This window comes from Nelusetta ayraudi, unplaced genomic scaffold (genome assembly GCF_046127955.1).
Source record: "Nelusetta ayraudi isolate G7.1 ecotype Tasmania unplaced genomic scaffold, CSIRO-AGI_Nayr_v1 ptg000057l, whole genome shotgun sequence".
NCBI lineage: Eukaryota > Metazoa > Chordata > Actinopteri > Tetraodontiformes > Monacanthidae > Nelusetta > Nelusetta ayraudi.
This window is the reverse complement of record NW_027466107.1, coordinates 1,588,531-1,604,646: the sequence shown is the minus strand read 5'-3', so window position 1 is coordinate 1,604,646 and position 16,116 is coordinate 1,588,531.

Below are 16,116 nucleotides of genomic sequence, written 5' to 3'. Positions count from 1 at the left end.
TTGACAAATGTGTGTTTTGCAGATGTGCAGCGTGCTTTCAGACGCCTTCATTATCTCACCAGTCAAGTCAAGTTAGATTATGGCAGCTGTTCTGTTTCATACATCAGGCGCTGGAAAATCCTTCAACTTCAGCGCTTGAAGTCACCAGATGGCACCAAACATGCATTTGTAAAAATACATTTACACTACACAGACTTTATTTTTCCCCCTTCCTCCCAATCCCACTCAGCGCTTGCTTTCTGATGGTTGGCCAGTGACCATGAGAGAAAACCTCTCACAGAAATTCAGATTCAGCAGGCACGTTGTTATGTCCTGAGAAAAGGCCATGAAATGACGTTTAGAGAGTTGTGGTGGTCAAAAATAGGCAATCAAGTGAAGATTGGAGACGCTGAAATAAAGTGACTCAGTGTGGTGAGTAGAAAGTCGCATTTTAGGCCAAAGTTTGCATCATTTTCAGGAACACAGTGGTAAAATTCCAAGGGGAAGTAATCTCTACTTTGTCTGACATAACGTATTCTTCAACTCGTTAGGAGACAAGAGGCTTTTACCTGCATCTGCAGTGACCTCTGGTGTCCTGATGTTTCATTGAAATTATGATGTATCACACAAACAGAAGTCCTGCTGCAGTTTAGACAGTCAGTTGAGTCTCTCATTAAAAGTCCAGGATTTGTACTAGATGCTGTAAGCTGTGACCACACAGGAGTCGGGAAAACTGAACATGCAAAATCTCTGAGTATAACTGACAAAGAAAACAGAGCTCTGCACTTTTAATATGTATGTATGTATGTATGTATGTACATCATCATTTTTTTAATATAAATAAAAAAACACACACACACACACACACACACACACACACACACACACACACACACACACACACTAACACACACAGTAGGATTGACATCTTCAATCATAATTCACTTTGTTGGCAGTTGCGTATTTTCCGCCTAATTTACAAAGCAGCGCTGTTAAATGAAATCACGACAGTCATCTGAGATCAGGGAGAAGCTATTAATAAGGTGATAAAAGGCAGGAATGTCAGTGATATATATTCATAGTTTGCTGGCGGATTGAAGTTTGGTGATGACAGAGATAAATGCGCGCTAAGTGGACTCTCATTTAATTACGGCGGCCGCGCTGTCTGGATCTTCACCTCCGCGTCACCCGGTTCAAGTTAGGTCTTGCAAGGGAGAGCCAATGTCACTTTAACGACACGGATATATTTTTGCCCGTATCACATTTTGGATTGCGGGAGTCATCTCAAATCTGAGCAAATATTTAATAAATATCCCTGAACACTTGGTTCCCATCGGATCTCTTAATTAATCCATTCGGGCGGTGAAGTCAAATGTCAGATCAGCGTGCAGTGCCGCTAAAGCTGCACTAAAAATAGCGCTGGAGTCATTTTCTTTTTTTTTTCCTTTTTATAGACAGCAGAATAAAAACACAACACACCTCTGTAAAATAATTGCTCCATCCGCTGAAGTGCCCGCCGGGCTGCTGTGAGTCAGTCTCAGCTCTACCTGAAGGTGTTATGCGATGTGAGAATCACTGCTTTCCATCAATATGTGAACAAACTGTAGAGAAATTGGAAAAGTTCACCCTGTTACTTTTGCCAGCACTACCACTACTACTTGCCTATGGTGAAACACTCAAAATCAGCCCTTTGTGATGTCACAAGGGTCACCGATAGACCAAGAGCAGGAAAGCCCAGGAGGAGGATGTTAGGAAAGGTTAAAATCTATTATTTTTTAGGACATTGGTAATGTTTGGCAATTATTCCTGGAAGGCTGCTGCCGTCCATAGATGGACGGAGTGCAAATAGAAAATCTGTACCCCTCGAATCCCACCATTGCATTTGAAACAATATCAGAACACGAGGCTGAAATGTTGTTTCTAATTTGTTTCAATCATTTATTTAGTAATCACACTAATTCACAGTCACAATAACTTTTGAAACTACTTTTGAGGGCAGACTTCTTTCCCCCCGGTCTTCCACATTTTAATGTCTTTAGTTTTTAGTCCAATCACTGCACATAGTGCTTCCCATTCCAGGCTGCTTGCAGATTTGCATACACTGCATTCTTGTCATGTGAAAAGATGTTTGCTGCTTTTGAATTACTCTGCACTCAGCAGCTGTTTTGTGCACACATTTACTTATGTATGTAGTGGCACATACTTTACATACAGTAAACATACTTAATGGAAAAACATGTGATCTTACCAGCGGCAGAGGAGACATTTCTGTGCTTTACAAAGAGCGAGGTATAGCTTGACGCCACTAAAAAAAAAAAAAAATCGCATTTGTTACAGTAAAATGCAGAGCAGATACAGCAAACAAAATAACAAAAAAAGTTTGTCAAATTATGGTAGATTGGACTTCTTGGAGAATCTTCTGTCTTGTCTGATTTACGTGAAGAACGCTTGTGCTCTGATAATTGGATGCATATTTTTGTTGCTCTTACCTTTAGAATTCCTCCTCATTATGAACAAAAAACAAACAAAAAGGCATTAATTTGAAAGCAATTTCATCTGGAGTTCCTCAGGGTTCACTTCTCGGTCCTTTATTGTTTCAGGACAAAACCTGTCAGATCTTAACCTCTGATGTACAACAACAGAGAAAGCTAAGCTGGTATAAAGTCAGAAGTGTTTGACATCCTTCTTGTATAACGTGACCTCTTTAAAATTCCTGAGATAATCCCCCTGCCTAAGACTGAACAAACTTTCCATTGTTCAAACAAGGCGTCCAATCAGTGGATATAAAAACAGTACATGACCCCTGCACTATGTTACACGTTTTCGCTACCCTTGGAAAAAATACGGAAAAAGTAAAACAGAGATTTTGATTAATCCCTTTTGTCATCACAGTGGTCTTCAAAGGTAAAGGTTCTCAATCGTAGGGTAATGGGTTTGGTGAAGGGAGGGGATTATGCAAAGCTCACAGTGATTAATTTTAGCCCCGGACGTATCTTGGCTGATGGTAGCCCGGAGAGGAGCATATTGATTGATTGCAGCAGGAGCCGTTGGCTTCTGCACATTTACTTTTTGATAAATAGGCTGTCAGGGCGGCGAACAAGCAAAAATGGCTCTTTAAATGAACGTCGAAGCGATTATGGTAAAAGTGTAAATATTACACATCCATTAAGGGGGGGATTACATGCGGGCGCCACTGCGTGAGAGAAGAGGACAGGAAATAAAAGTCCGAACAGAGCAGGTGGAACGTGCCTTTAATCTGCATGTGTGATGTTTCAGAATCCTAAATTGGAAAGTCCTTGACATTAATCTGTGAGCTGGGTTCAAGTGTGCATGTTTATGTGGAGCCGGGTAGCTTTTTTCAAGAGGGCCGAGACTGAAGATGAGGGCTTTAAGTTGACAGAGCATGCCAGCGCATCCCAGCGCCTAAATTACTGGCCGACAAAAAAAGGAAAAAAAAAAACCTTGTCTCAGGTGTCGCGCTAGAGGTGAGCGAGAATAAATGCCCGCTTCAAAGATGATTTGTGCTCAACGTGGATTAATTCTCCGACCTCTGAGAAAAAAAAAAGAAAAAAAAAATCAATAGCATCGGAATACATTTGTGTCACCTCGCGGGGACAATGAAAACACGGCTCGGAAGCGGGTCGAGACAAAACACATCAAAGTGATTAAAAAGCGAGCCATCAGCCGAGCCGGTTAGACGAGTAGTTGTGCAGGGCTGCCTGTAATTAAGGAGTCCCCGCGTCTCTCTCCCTCCACCGTCTCCGCAGCTCAATTTGATTTAAATACGCTTTCTCCAAAATAGCACTTGCATAATCTCGCACTTTTGAAGCTCGGGCATTTGATCAGTCAAAACATGCAAATGTATGCACGGCATTCATCATTCATGTTAAAGACAGATCCTCCGCCGCTCCAGTTGGCATTGCGCTCGCCCGCCGCTTTGACCTTTGTAGCGGGAATCCTGAGGAAGAGGAGTCGTTGAGGGACTGGGTTGTTTAGCATGACTTTCATTTTTTGTTTGTTTGTTTCCAGGTGCTGGGAAACGCGGCTGAAACGCTCTGTCAGGACGCCGTGGAGAAGAGAGATTGTAATTTAAAAAAAAAAAAAAAGGAGTACCCAACGTGTTATTTTTCCACGTGATGAACAGCAGCGAACAGGAGTGAAGCCAAAGCAAACGTGTCGTCCTGATTGTGGGTCTCAATCTGCCGCCGTTGCCGCTAATTGACCAGCATGAATATTCAGCCTGGTAGCAGCTCGCCAGGAAAACTGCCACTTTTGGCTCCGAGCCTTCCTTCCCTTCAGAGATGGGAAAATGACACGTGCGTTTCTCAAGATCTCAAAAATGCTGCAGAGTTTGCCAGAACCCCCCCCCCCCCCACACACACACACACCACCATCCCTCCTCCCCCTCCCTCGCCCCCAGACGGAGTGCCCTCGTCCCTGCATTGACTTCTATAAACACCAGGGCCTCTGTTTGCCGCCGATCTTCTGAAGAGGAGACAGACAGCAGATCGATAAGCCCCCCAAGCCCCCCCCCCCCTCCCGAATAACCCCCCCGCCCCCTACCTCCTATCTGCAGGCATTGGCTTTTGTTCCGTTCAATCCTCCCCCGCCTCACCCCATCCTCCCAGCAAATAAAATACAAAAAAAAAAGAAAAAAAAAGATGCCACTTGCAGGTCATCCTGTCCGCCCAGCAAGACCCGGCACAGCAGGCTCAGTGGTGGGCGGGGCCACCTGGCCCCCTTCCGCCTCATTCTCTCGCCCGCCTTCCCCCAACCCAACCAACCACCCACCTTCATCTGCTCCGTCCCACTTTATAAGAAATATAATCCCGATCGATCTGAAAACCCGATGAGAAGCGCTGATCTGTAAACAGACGAGCGCTCGATAGTCGCTGGCCAGTCCTCCAAAGAGGAGTCGGGCAGGCGTGGTGGTGGGGGAGGGGGAGGGCTGGGTGGGAGCGGTGGGTGGGGGTTGGGGGTGGGGGGTGAGTGGGTGCTGCTTGCACTGTTGGCTGGTTGAGAGAAGTGTACCAGTGAGACAGACTGACAGAGTTGGCGGTGGTCCAGTCTCTGCGACTTGGCATCATTTATCAGATTTATTGCTTTTTTTTCTCAGGCTGCTATTAGGCCTCACCTGGCCGGGCCGAGCCGGGCCGGGCCGGGAAGGGCTGCTGCGGTGAAACCACGCGAGCCACCGGCGCAATTAAAAGTCGTGGCTCAGGGCGAGTGGGGGGTGCGGAGGGCGAAAGGTGCGACATTCTGCCGCAGACTGACGGGGAATCGGGAGCGACGGGCCGCACGGGCGCATCCAGGCGAGAATGTGGATTTTTTTTAAATGTTTTATTTTCTCCCATTTATGCCCACACACACACCTCCTCCTCCTCAGTCTTTTTTTATTTTTTTGCCTTTTCTGTGAGGTGATGGGTGCTGAGCTGTGAGGGAGTTTGCCACCTCATCCTCAACAATCACTTGACAGTTTAAAAGGGCACAAAAGAAATTGGTCGCGGATCTTCAAACACCTTGTTTCCATGGTTATTTCATTTTTTTGTTCTCTTCCCCCCCCCATTTCTCTTTTTCTGTTTTTGATAAAGTGAGCGGGCTGTTGCTGTATTTTCTTCTACCTCTGTGCCAGGGCCATTTTGGGGCTGATTAAGACAAACACAGTTTCTTCACCGGCGTCATCTTTTGCGTTTTCACAGGCCCACATCGATTGAGGGACTCCGACCCCTTTTTTTGATTTGGAGAGGTTTTTTTTTCGGGCGACAATGGCGTTTTTTCGCCACCTCAATACGAGATTTGGCTTTCCATGAATTCAGAGGTTAAACAGTTTTGTGCACTCGCCACAGGTGACGGGACACAAAGAAAGAAACATCAAAAGCAGCAATCACTTCTGGTGGTCGCTCTTTTGTTGTGGACTTTCCATCAGGTAGGATAAAAAACACAAAGAAACTTTGCTCTATTTTCCGTCCCTGTTTGTAAAATACTCCATTCGTGGGAAAAGATAGAACACAGCGCTTTGATGAACGGTCTTGAAAACGTCATTTTTTTTTGAGGCGAAATGGTCGCAGAAAACAACGGCGAAGGCTGCTGACAAGATTGATCTACACTCGTGCATCGACACATTCGCGGCCACGCACCCCCCCCCAACACACACAGACACACACACAGCGCAATCGATCGCAACAGTCCCCGACAACCAACAGAAGCCTTGAGGTCAAAGGCACATTCCTGCTAATGGCCTGTAAAGCCAGCGCTACAGTTAGACGGTGCCGTCGATCCTGACGCCTTGAACTCCACTAGCGCAGGTGTGCGCGAGCAACGAGCTACAGTAAATAAATAAATGAAACCTCTCTCTCTCTCTCTCTCTCTCTCTCTCTCTCTCTCGAAACACTCCAGATGCAGCGACTCGGCGAGGAGGAGGCTGGGTCACAAGGGGAGGATGGCCGGGGGGGGGGGGGGGGGGGGATTCACACATGCGCCATCTTTTCATGCAATAAATGGATGGAAAGCCCCCTTGCCAGGGACGTCTTCCTGAGTGCGGCCTGCACACAACAGCCGCCCACGGACGGAGAATCCGGCCTCAGAGACGCAAATGAAGATCCAGCAACTAGCCAGCTCCCTTTTTCTCTCTTTTTCTTTCTTTCTTTCTTTCTTTTTTCTTGTTTGCTTTTTGCCTCCTGCATTCTTCAGGTGACTCACTGGATTCACATGTGTGACGCCGTCAAACGTCTGTGAGACATCTGTTTTTCCCCCCAGCAGCTCTCACTGTTTCGAAAGAAACAAAAAGAAAAGAACAGAAGAAAGTGGTCCTCAGCTGGCAGGAGGAGCTCTTTGACCTCGCCGTCGCCTTGATTTCTCTCATTGGACCAAGTTACCTGCAGCCGTTGGTCGTCACCTGGCCCGCCCCCTTTTCCTCGAAGGGTTTTAAAAACGGCCCGGTGTGCACGGGCAGGTGATTGGTCACACACGGTGTCACTTTCTTTCAGCTGGACCAGCTGCTAAAAGTGCAGCGCTCCCTGCTGTCGTGGTGGATGGTCTTCGAGTCCAGTCTCTTCCCTGGAGATGCTGTTTGACCAGCTTCCTGTCAGAGCCGCTCGGGGTTCCACAAGCGGCTTCGCTGCGATTTGTGCAGAGATGTTCACAAACATTGAAGCCGTTGTGTCTTTTTCCAGCTTGCAGCATCGTCCTGTTCTTGTCCAAGTAGCTGCTGCAGCTCCCGCCTCTTTCTCTGCGAAGAACACCGATTGGCTCGAGGTCGCTTTGGCTTTTGGGTGAGTTCACGCCTGATCCGAGGGTGTCGCCGCAGTCGCTCTTCTGTAATTAAAAAGGGAAAAAAGAAAGGACCCGCCGTGGGATCCCGAGGCGTGAAGTTTGCTATGTTGCGTTGGTGTCAGAGTGTTGCGACAGGTGGGAGGAAAAAAAAGGTGAGACGGGCTCAACTTCAACTTCTTGGAAAAACTGGAAAAATTTAAGGGCTGAGAAAAGAAAATGCTCTGCTGTGTAAAAATGCATTTTAAGAGTTTTTTATTCATTTATTTTTTTTTACTTAAAAACCGTCTCAGCAGCCTTGTGCTCAGACTCATTGAAATCTCCGTTGACCCTTTGGGCTAAATTAGTGCTTCGCCGGTCAAGGGTCCAAACAAATTCCAAAAGCAGCCTCACAAAAATCCGTGTCTCATGCACGGGGGACAAAAATAGCTTCCAGTCTCCTAAATGGCAGAATGAATCATAAGCGGCAAAAGCTCATCCATCAGACACCAGCGGAACCCGTCAGGAGCATTGATCCACCCATTGTTCCCAGTAAGCAATAATCAGCCGGGCTCCTGTGCACTGTTAAGTGTCAGATCGAAACACTCTGCCGCACCTGCTGCAGGGAAAACACATTAACGTCCTTTTAAGGAGGGGGGGGAGGATTATTATTATTTTTTTTGAGGGTTGAGCGGACCTCTTCCCCACTCGGTGATTGCACAATTAAAAACGAAGGACAGATTATCTCACATTCATCGCAGGAGCCAAGAGAAACCACACACAAAAAAAGTGTGAACAGATTTTACTTCCAAATTACTCAGTGTTTTTTTTTTCCATTTCAATATTGTGTTTTAATCGTCTGAACCGGTTTCAATTTGTCATGTTTGAGTACCGTTCTTTTTCTGCTGTTACAAGAAACCACATGTTATTTTTTTCTTTCCTCTGTTGAAGACAGTTTAATTAATCAAGTGCAAGTCTGACTGCTGAAAATCCATCTCTTCACCCAACTTTGCGTCGTGCTTCTCTCAGTTTTCCAGTGGTTTAACTGCTGCTGCTGCATTTGGTGTCTCATCCAGTCATATATTTATTATTTACTTATTCTCAACCTTCTTGCCAAATCAAGACATCATCAATCAATGGTATCAAATCATCCAGGCCACAATGAGCCTCTGAGAGCAGCAAAGGCTAATATAATGCTAACATCAGAGGAGAGCATGTGTGTGTGAGTGTGTCTCATGTATGTGGGGGATGGGAGGGACAGACTGCCTGGCGCATTAATGTACCCACACAATAACACTTCATTTGCTGTTAAAAAAAAAAAGAGGGGAAAAACATTGAAGGACAATATTTATTTCCAGGCTCATCCTTGTTCTTTGCTCAACTTGTATCCCTGCAGAATTTACAGTTCATGCGCTCGTTCTTTCGGCATTCGCACATCACATGCTCATGGCGTGCAGAGAAGCCAGTGCCCTCAGTGTGGAAATCCGCCGGGACCAGTTTGAGAGCCGTACCCAGGCGTCTTTAATGGGTTCCCTCCTGCAGCGGATGTCTCTTGACGCACCACAGCGGCTGTTTTCACGCTCGTGGGCAGAGTCTGTTGCGTGAACACCTGTTTGACCAGGGGCGCAGCACATGCTCAGAGCGCAGACACTTTAATACCATTTGTTTCATATCGCCCCGCTCGTAAGCACGTAAACAGGCATGCAGTCAGCGGATACGGTGTTTTCCCGCACACCTGGACACGCAACACTCGCAGCCATTCCCACTCGCTGCACTTTTATCACCAGCAGGAGTTTCTTTTTTTGCAGGTTTGCAGGTTTTTAGGCGACAGAACCTGTTTTTAGAAAGCAATTGCCAATTGTTTTGTTGTTTGTTTGTTTTTTATGGGTCCATTATACTCATCGTAAGGCATGATTGAACCGCTTTACCGGAACCTTTTCCAGTTCCCAGGTCAGTTTCATTGACAATGAATAGTTGTTGTTTTTTTGTTTTGTTTTCTATGCTCTTCAGGAATCTTTTTGCGTTATTTCCAATTTAATGCAACACGTTTCAAACAAGCAACAATACACAACAAAAACAAGCTTGCACTTTGTGTGTGTGTAATTCTTTTGTTGCATTAAAGCATTTGGCAGCGTCCAAAGAAAACGAGGCTCGCCTATGAATGAGAGTGAAGAGCCGACTGGTCTTTTAACCTCTGTAAGCAGCCTGCACATCTGCAGGATCACAGAGGCGGCGAGATCCCTCAGAGGAAGCCTCAGCACCAGCGCCCGAGGCCAGAGAATAAAAACCCTGACGCATTTTTAATTCACGTTCTTTGAAATTTTTGATTGTAGTCGGTCTCCACGGCGCCCCCCCCGCTGGCTTTTTAGCATCGTCATAAAGACTTTGATGCTGTGGGCCTTATTTAATTGTTCGGCTCGGTTTTAGACAGGAAAAAAAGGAAGAAAGACAAACACAATGGCTAGATCTTTGAGTGCACGCACGTGGCACGGCAGTCAGTCAACAGAGACTGATCTCCAACCATCCAGTAGAACTCGGAGGCTTCTTTTGGCACCCGTGCAGATGGCAGACCTCAAAATATCAGTTTCCTCTCGGAGGTGAGAGCTCGAAAAGAACAAGCGCCAGGCTCCATAATAAAATTCACACCAACATGTCACAGGAGAGCGAGAGAAATGTGCAATACGCGCCGTCCGGCACTGCAGGCATGACAGACTCTCCTTATCAGTTGCACAGCCAAAATACTTTATGTTTATTGTGACGCTAATTGCTTTTTTTTGTTTGTTTTTAAAGCAATGTGATTTAGCGATACACCTGCCAGCGCTCGCAAACAAATATCTCCTGCGGAGTCGGTTTTCCATTGGTTCCACGGTGTCAGCAACGTGCTGAGCAATGTCCTGTGGCGAGAAACACATCGAGTGACTGAGCGATGCACGCTGTTATATTCAAGCCACCAGATAAAGAAACATTCAAAGCGGCGCTGCTGCAATATTTATAGAAAGAGAGAGAGAGAAAGGAGCCGTGGTTAGCCGGGTTGTGGATTTCTTTCTTATTCAGATGATGTTTCGGCCCCTCAGGTCCTCCTCGGAATCACAGATCATCGGCACTAGCATGTCACACAGGCGGTGTTATGTAAGCCGCTATATGTTTCACTGTTGTGTGTGTTTCCAAGACATAGAAACAAACAAGACACGGGAAATAAAAAGTCGCGTTGCGCAGATGCAGAATGGACTAAATTGTTTTGTATCAGAAGGATTTTGTTGATCAGACCTCTCGCCAAGCTTCGTTATGAAGTTATCGTCCCTGCCTCCCGCTCGTGATTGTTGAAAAGGGCAATCAGAACTTTGTGCCGCTGCGGGCTCTGATTATCAATCAGGGGCGGCTCCTGCAGAAACTGGATGTTATTTCTGTTCACAGATATTAATTAGCTAATCATTGATAATGCTACTTGTCATTTGCCAGTCTGTTATTTATCTATTTTTCATTTTGGTTAGTTTACTCCTCGGACTGGAGTTAGTCTGAGAAGTAAAACATTAATTAGGCATTTGTTTAACGACACCTTGACTAGCAATTTGAGGCTGACTTTGATTTTATTGTCCTTAAATATGTTTACGTATGAATGTGTGACCAATTCAACTTCCTTGGTGTCTGTCAACTGCGGGCTGAAGGAGGCGTTGAAGGCGGGTGTGGCACTGCGCTGACTCTCACTCTCTCGACATCCTACCATATTTGGAAATAAGTCGTTCCTTTACTTCTTCTGCTTGATGTGTCAAAGTGCACAACCTCACTGATGCCTCAAGTGGCCACACCCCTCGCCAGGTGTTGGCTTCTGAGACCACCTCCTTCCAAACATGTGGAAGATCAAAAAGGTGTTGGGTTTGGTTTAACAGGAAGATAAAGTGCTGGGTTTTTGTTGCAGAATGATGCAAACAGAGGGCTAAGTCTAGAATTTTCTTGAGACCTACGCAGTTTTTTTTTGTTTGTTAATTTGAAATAAAATGTTGAAAGATGTTTTCTTCTCATTTTGATTTGACTTGATGATTCCATTGTCCTTCATATTTGTGTGTTTACAAATTTCAGATTTGCATGTGCGTGCATTTAGAAGAGTATATAAAGAAGTAGTTTTGTATTGACACTGTCATATTAGTTTGTGTCCAACGTGATTCAAGTCCAGGGGGGAGTCCGATAGCAGTTACATCAGCGTGTGTGTGTGTGTGTGTGTGTGTGTGTGTGTGTGTGTGTGTGTCGTAACTGAAATTAAAGCGGCAGAGGGCAGACAGACGGTGAGAGAGAGACGAGTGACAGAGGATGCAGTAAACAGGAGAGGGAGAAAGTGGAAAAAGAGAAGTGCGGATGAGATTGCGCCTGCAGGTGTGTTAGCTCTGGCGAGCCGCAGCCGAGCACCGTGACATCCCGCAATGTACCCCAGGGGGTCCGCGCGGAATCGAGGAGTAAGTAAACCTACGATATCAAAGTTTCCCGCCCCCTCCCCCTCCCCCCTCTCGCTCTCCCCGCCGCCGTTATTGCTCCTGCGCTTCTCCGTGACAGGCCGGTGATTCATTTCCTCCCACCTCAAAGAGGGGAAATGAATAGAAAAGCTTGGATATTGTCAGCCGCTAAATGGCAATAGCCGTCACTCGCAGGTGAGAATTTCCCTTTAAAAATGCCATTCAGACCCTCTATAAGGCTTGCAGAGCAGCACCCGAGTCACACGGCTGGCTGGGGGGAGGCGGGGAAAGTGGAGTGGGAGGGAAGAGGGGGGAGGAGGGGTGTATCACTCTGACCCATGTTTATGTTTGAGTGGGATATTCATCTCCCTTGCTGTCAGCCGGCCCGGATCGTCACACCTGCACCTCCAGAACGACCGAGGAGCCCCCCTCCTCCTCGTCGAACCACCCGTCACCCGTCCTCATCCCCTCCTCACCCATCCCTGGCAGAGTTTAACCTCTTTTAATTAAAAGAAAAGCCGGCAGCCGGTCGCCTCTGCTCAGAGAGAGAGAGAGAGAGAGAGAGACAAACCTCAGGAGGCCCAACGTCACCGCGACAGACCCGATGTTTGCTTGCAGCGCGCTCGACCCTGGGTCGGGACAAAAAAAAATAAAAAAATCCAACACACAAGCGTGCACCTATCGACTACTTGTGTGCACACGTGCGAGCGAACATGCCAGTGAGGCAATATCTCACACAGAGGACGACGGATTCTTCAGCGTGCACGTTGAGATGTTGAGAACAAGAACAAGGCCGACGACCTTGAAGGGTCAGATTGGAAGTTGGTTCAATAATGTAGCTGCAACAATGCATGATTGATCATCCTCAAGAAGATTTCCAGAGTGCGGTGTATTTTAGCACTCTGTTTACAACCTCCTGCAAAAACAAACAAACAAACAAACAAAAAAATACTGCAAGAAGTGATGCTTCATTGGATCTTCCACATCAGGAAACAATAACCAGGAGCACACTGCTGAATGAGGTGTGTGACATCACAAAGGGCACATTTCCAGGAATTGAAAAAGAAAGGAAGCACAGACTTCTCTGACATCTGCTGTCCACTGACAGACCACAGACACATATTAATGGCCGTGAAATCCATGTATTTTTTCCTTGAGTGGGACCTTGAAGGCTCAACCATGGAGGAGCCAGACTGGACGTCGGCCGTCGAAAAACAGTTTAGCAGGAAAACTCAAGAGAAGCATTTGCCGTGAGTTAGGAGGAGATATGGCTGTGTGCTGCATGTCCGTGATTGAATAACAGATTTCATGCGACTTAAATGTCCCCATACATTTTCATTAGGCTTAGGGTAAAGCTGCACAGCGCTGCACAGTGCCAGGGTGACTGTAACTCTTCCTGACAGACATGGCAGGCAGCCGAGGACGTCTGAACCAGGGCCGGATCCGCAACAAAACAGAACAAAAAACAACAGCATCACCCACCGAGGCTCCTTTCTCTTTGTCTTCTTTCTGTCTTTGGCGCCGGCTGGCTCGGCGAGCGCGGTGCGTGTGACCTTCTCTCCGCATGAGGCCTTGGCGGGGCCCCGCTCTCTGTTTGTGATGGTATCGGTCTGGCTGAGGGGCTGCCGCTCCGCATGCCTGCGTCCAAGGTTGCCCCCTGCCGGGATGTGGACTCTTCCAGATGTGAGAGGTGGGGTGAAGCGAGTGTTTGTCAGGCAGCATCACGGCAGCAGCAACAGCAACAGCAACAGCAGTTTCCTCCTTTGATTCTTCCACTGCCGACACCTCGGGGCTGCAGAAGTCCGTACGAGCATGTATGGAAAACATCCGACAATGTGATTCTTCTTTTTTCTTGATTCTCTGCCATTTTCAGATTATAAAAGGATGACAAGATCAATCATTGCACAAAAGTTTCCAATTGTCCCATTCTAGGTCTCTCTGGTTGGTCATAATTCATCAGTCCCAGCTAACTCAAATGACCCCCAACTTGACAGCCATTTCAATGACAGTACTAATAGTAAGGAGTTCTTTCCAGCTACAAAGATGTGACAAGTGGACCAGTTCAATGGAAGAGTCGCGTCGCTAAACTGGGTTAAGTTCTGCAGCTGCTGCAGCTGCCTTCTGACTTTTTCCACCATTGTTTGTTGAATTTTTAATTAAAGGACGGCTGCACGGTGGAGCGTGCGTCGCTTCATCTACGACTCTCTCAGACGACTGTACTGCGTCGCGCTCGTGCGACTGTGTGTGTGTGTGTGTGTGCGTTGTTGTTCGCAACGCCCGGGATTACCATTGTGTGTGTTTCTTTCTTTTTGCTTTTTTTTTTTTCTCTGCCGTGGAAGCGCAGCTGATGAAGAAGATTTAAAAGTCTGCGTGCTGCGATGTTGAATTAAACATGGCGAGTGCACCAATTCTCGATCTGCACACACACACACACACAGTCGTCCCGCCGTCTCCCGCACAAACATTCCAAGAGTGTGTAATTATCCACATAGAGCTGCTTCTTCACCTCCTGGAAGCCGCTGCACGTGCAAACTGCGCCGAGCAAAGAGCTCATTTGGAATTCCTGCATGAGGACGCAGCGTCTCGCAAAGACAGACAGAGGACACTCAAGCCACCACAGCCCTTCGCTGTCATCACCTCTTCAGCTCCAAATGTACAGTAGCCTCAACTCTTTCCCCCAACCTTCTTCTCTTGGCAATCAAGCCACCTGCCAATTCGCCGTAAAAAAAGAAGAAGAAATACTCGCAGGTAGATGGCAGCCTTCCCCGAGGACTCACTTTCTCCAGAAAGAAAAAGTTATTGTCCTCCCACCAGGGCACAGCTCCATCACACGCCTCTGAAGTAGAGAGATCAAGATCCCTGCTTGCGGTGCCACCGAGTCGCGGGACTCAAGCGCCCCCCCCGGCGGACTAGCCATATGGCCTCGGACGAGTTGTGTTGCTGGGTGAGTGTGTACGTGCGACAGTCAGCCCCGTGCCAGTCCCTTCGCTGATTTCTCATTATCCAGGAATAAATAGAACAAGACTACAAAACTGTGGCCCCCGTTGCGTTGTCACTCTGACATCGGCGCGAGACAGATGGCAGCGGCTAAGTGGCAAGATTTGAATAGTTCTTTTTTTGGGGGAAGTGGTAGAAAAGTGGGCATGACGAATTCTATTTGAAAAAAAAGCGAAAACCTTTATGACTCCCCAACTATCAGCCACTTACATCAGCAGCCACGCCCACCAAATCCTGCTCCTGCGCTCTGATTGGCTGTTTGGCAAGTCGGAGGACAGACAGACAGGCAGACAGACAGGCAGGCAGCAAGGTTACCTGTAAATATAGCAGCTCAGGAGCTTCGCTTTCCATTAAACAGCCATGTATTTTTTTTATATTTTTTTTTTACTCAGCTCCTGGCTTTATTGCACCGCTGCTTCGGGAGCAGGAGCCCAGGAGGCTCTTCAACATTATTAGCAGCTCACAGTACATAATCCCACAGCAGATTCTCGTCTATCTTCAGACCAGACTGAAATATATGGAGAGAGAGAGTGAGAGAGAGCGAGAGAGGGAGGAGTGAGCAGCGGTAGAGTCAGAGGAGGAGGGAGGGGCTGCTCGCTCGCCCGCTGGCGGTTGCCAACAGAGAGAGAGAGCGAGAGAGCAGAGAGGACGTATATTGTCGGGCCTCTGTTTTTCATCAGGCTGTCAGAGTAACTCAATGACGGACACCAGATGGTGGCCTGTCTCCACTCCAGCGTCCCCGGTGCCTCACTTAGTCCAGAGTCCGGACGGCGGTGCCAGCGTCCTCCTCTGCCATTCCTTCAGAAGACGCCTCGGCCCGCTGCCTGACTTCTGAGCTCGGCCGCCCAGCCGACGTTCTCAGGTGATGCTTCTTGAGAAGCTGGGGTGGATATGTACGCAAGAAAATTGGTTCCAGAGTATCGCAACAACGAAAACAACGACGACGACAGCAACAGTAGCCAAAAAACAGGATTGGGACTCTCACTGAAACTGCAGAAAACCCAGAAATTCACTATTTGAGGTCAGCCAGTCGTACAGAGGAGACAGACACGAAGGAGGGGCTTCAAAACTCAGGTCTGAAACAAACAAACATGAGTCAAGTAAACCTCCAGTATATGATGAGTCAAGACGACTTGTGATGTTTGTTTGTTTTTTTTAGGAAGGGTGAAAATAAGATTAAATTGTGCAGGACTTCATTTTCAGTCATTTCAGATTTATTTTCTGTCTGAATGTTTTTTGGCAAAGCAGATCAAATCTGATATTTGCATAAACAGATGAAAATAGTTAAATTTCTAAAGTCAAAAAGAAACAAAAACAGCAAATTAAATGACTGAAAAGACTAATTCCACAAAAAATGTTAAATTGTGAACAAATGCAAACCAGGAGAATTTTAAAATAACTATCTAAATACTAATTGAAAAGATTTTAATGCAGCACAAGATGATGC